Source organism: Sus scrofa, chromosome 1, assembly GCF_054392235.1.
Source record: "Sus scrofa isolate SSC_HxYL_T2T_F1_AM1 chromosome 1, Sscrofa_HxYL_maternal_Yorkshire_Landrace_v2.0, whole genome shotgun sequence".
Classification (NCBI taxonomy): Eukaryota; Metazoa; Chordata; class Mammalia; order Artiodactyla; family Suidae; genus Sus; species Sus scrofa.
In genome coordinates, this window is record NC_139383.1 from 273,604,600 (window position 1) to 273,608,670 (window position 4,071).

The following is a 4,071-nucleotide window of genomic DNA, read 5'->3' on the forward strand; positions in this document are numbered from 1 at the left end:
CAGGTTCGATCCCTGGCCTTATTCAATGGGTTAAAGATCTGACATTGCCATGAAGTGTGGTGGAGGTTGCAGATGTGGCTTGGATCCCATGTTGCTGTGGTTCTGGCATAGGCCAGTGCCTTTAGCTCCATTTAAACCCCTAACCTAGGAACCTCCATATGCTACGGATGTGGCCCTAGAAGAAAAAAAAAAAAAAAGATTTGCCTTGTGTAACAAGCAGTCCTAAAATATGATTATTGTTTTGAGTGGTTAAAGCATATGAAAATCCTTTGTATGATATATAAATAGGAGTCATAAATTTTTCTTAGAGGGAATTAGGAAGACTTTGGAGAAAGGTAGCTGACACAATACAGCTTCTCTGGACATTTTAACTACGGATGGTGTATTATCCTTGCTGATTTGTTAAGAGCATGGATCTTGGTCAGACAGACCTGTGTTGTGATACCAGCTGATGCACTTAATTGTGTCTTCCTTGCGCATTTAAATTATGTATACTTTTGTTTTCTTCAGGTTAAAATGTGTGTAAGAATATTTATTAGGGCTACCACAAAGATTTAATTTGAAAGTGCTTGTGAAACAATTGGAACAGTGCCTTGAACTCCTGACATTGGCTTGGAAGCCTGGATTGGACATTTTTATAACAGGGGATTTTAAGTGACTCAAAATAGGTAGGATGGTGCAAAGTACCCTGAAAACCTATGACACAGCTTTAGTAATTCTTTTCATATGTAAGGAGTTTCATATGCTTTTTAACAAGAAGTGAATTTATTTTTAACTACTCAATGAATTTATTACATTTATAGTTGTACAATGAACTGTTGATAGCTCTTATCTGGTACCATTTTTGCATTTTCATCTTAGTAAATTACAGAAGTTTAAACCTCTCTTGATGTAAAGATGTAAATTTGAACACAGAGACTTCTCAGTTCTTGTTGACTCCTCTGTACTCAATATGGGAGAAAGCTGTTGTTCAACAATTTTTAGTGAATGAAGAATTAAATCCCATTGGTTTCATTGGGAAAAAACTTTGCTAATGTGAGGGTTTGATATATTATTGAGGCCACAATTGGAAAGACTGCTTCATTCACCAACAATTAAGAAAAATAAAGGGCAATGTACCCAAAATTAAGACTGTTCATAGTAAAAAGGACATGCCTATAATCTTATGGCAGGTTCATTGACATTTCCCACTTTGCCCAATTCCCAACTGAGGCAAGAACAGCATCAGGAGGGAGAACCAGAGCTGCATGTCTGAATTCCTCCTTCTGGGGCTCCCCATCCATCTAGAGCAGCAGGACATCTTATTTGCCCTGTTCCTGGGCATACACCTGACCACGGTTCTGGGGAACCTGTTCATTATCCTGCTCATCAGGCTGAACCCTCACCTCCACACCCCCATGTACTTCTTCCTCAGCCACCTGGCCTTCACAGATGTCTCCTTTTCATAAGTCAGTGTCTCGAAGATGCTGATGGACATGGACACTGGGTACAAATCCATCTGCTATGCCATGTGCATAGCACAGATATATTTTTTCATATTTTTACTGATCTAGAATATTTCCTTATCACCTCAATGGCCTATGACAGGTAGTCCTTGATTTTCTTTTCTATGGAAAAGTTCATTTGTGCCATATATTTTATTCCAGATATATGATATCATATGGTATTTGTGTTTTTCTTTCTGACTCACTTCACTCAGTATGAGAGTCTCTAGTTCCACCCATGCTGTTGTAAATGGCATTATTTTATTCTTTTTTTATGACCATGCAGTATCCCATTGTGTATATATACCACATCTTCCTAATCAAAGCATCTGTCTATGGACATTTGGGTTGTTTCCATTTCTTGGCTATTGTGAATACTGCTGTAATGAACATGCGGATTCATGTGTCTTTCTTAAGGGAAGTTTGGCCTCACACCAGTCAGAATGGCCATCATTAATAAGTCTGCAAATAACAAATGCTGGAGGGGGTGTGGCAAAAAGGGAACTCTCCTGCACTGTTGGTAGCAATGTAAGCTGGTACAACATTTATGGAGAACATTATGGCAGTTCCTTAGAAAATTAAATGTAGATATACCATATGACCCAGATATACTACTCTTGGGCATATATCCTAACCCTCTTCTAACCATTACCACAGTTTTGATTCTTCCCTAACTTCACCAGAGCCCTAAACTAATCTAACATTGATCAAATTCTAATCCAGTGGTTAGAATTTTAGGAATGAGCTCATGCATGTTTTGGTGCTGCTTAATATCTGAGAGATGGAATATGTAGCCTAATAGGGATATTCGCCTCACCCAAATCTGTCCCATTCTTTGGCATGAGAGGGTCTGAGGATGTTCTCTTTGGGTCAAGGTGAGTAGGAACAGTCTCACTGGTCATGCAGAACCTTAAAAGAGCAAAAGTATGGAGGCAATTGTAGGCCACAAATCGCTTACCTGGTATATCTTGGAATCAGCCTCTTAGAAGTACAGTTGGTGGGAGTTTCCTTGTGGCACAGTGGGTTAAGGATCTGGGGTTGTCACTGTAAAGGCAGAGGTTGGACACCTGGCCCAGAACTTGCCTATGCAGTGGAGGTGGCAAAAAAAAGGAAAAAAGGAAAAAAAGATGAAAAATACAAATGGCAAGTAAACTGAGTATTGCACCTGATAACAAGCAGGAACATGTGTTTTTTGAACACTGAGGAACCTAAGGCAGCTTAACAGCAAATTAATCTTGGTTCTGTTGATAGGTCTAGAATCCTCCAGGTTCCTGCCTCCTATCTGTAAGCTTCAGTTTCTCCCCCTTTTCAGCCCCTCAGACAATTTAAGACACACAGCCAGAGGAACATCCATCTTTATCCACAGCGACAGGGGCCAGGAAGGGTGTCCTCATTTCTTCAGGGTCAGTCCTAACCAGCCTGCTGGGATCTCTCACATGTGCACCCACCGTGGATAGCAGCACCAGCTCTGGGACCTTCTGAGTGCCTCCTTAATCTCTATGTTGCAGAGGCTGTAGATGAGTGGGTTGAAGGCTGGGATGACAAGTGTGTAGAATACAGATGCCATCTTGATGCTGTCCAGGACATAGCTGGAGCTGGGATGGAGGTAGATGAAAATGAGTGTCCTGTACAGCATGGGCACAGCTGTGAGGTGGGAGCCACAGGTAGAGGCTGTTCACCAGCAGCCCTGGAATGAGCACTTGCACATCACAGCACCAGCGATGAACCTGTAGGACACAGCAATAGCCAACACCATGGCTGTCTGGATGAAGCCACACATAGGAAAGAGTAGGAGTTCATTGAGACTGGTGTCATTGAAGGAGATGGCCAGCAGTGGAGGGATATTGCAGAAGAAGCTGTTCACCTCCCGGGAGCTGCAGAAGCTCAGGTGAAGGTGAAGGTCAGGTGGACCATGGCACTCAGTGCCTCACCCAGGCCTGATGCTCCCAGCAAGGCCAGGCATAGATGCCATGACATGGCCATGTGTACAGAAGAGGGTTTCTGATGGCCACATAGCAGTCATAGGCCATGACTGCCCAAAGGCAACACTCAGCATCTGCCAGCCCTGCAGACACAAACATCTGGAGGGCACAGGCTGCATAGGGGATAGTGGCCAGGGTCAGCAGTAGGTCCACCACTATCTTGGGGCCAATGGCTGAGAAATAGCAGGTGTTCAACTTGGAGAGGTTGGCCAGGAAGAAGTACATGGATGTGTGGAGCTGGGTGTCCATGCAGATCAGTAGGTAGTATCATGCCCATGTTTCCCAGTAGGCTCAGGAAGACCAAGAAGAGGGTGATGCACAGTTCCCAGCAATCCATGATGCCCAGAAGGATGAATTTGGCATGAGCACCCCTGGTCCAGGTGAAGTTCTCTAGCCTCATCCTGCCAAACAGAAACTGAGGAGAGACAAAGCAGAGGGAGTTAAGGAAAGGTCATGACCATCATTGGGGAGAAAGTGCTTTGTACTGGTATCAGGACTTGGGTGTTAGTTCTACCCGGTAACAAAATTTCTGTGTGACATTGGACAAGCCATATCACCTCTCAAAACCTTTGTTTCTATCACTGAGAAGTCACTCCCATTTAACC

The 4,071-nt window shown here is 43.3% G+C and overlaps 1 pseudogene; it reads right to left on the reverse strand.

The window, feature by feature from the left end:
- Positions 1–2,916: 2,916 nt before the first annotated feature.
- LOC100523484 (olfactory receptor 5C1-like) lies at positions 2,917–3,866 on the reverse strand (annotated as a pseudogene).
- Positions 3,867–4,071: the final 205 nt, after the last annotated feature.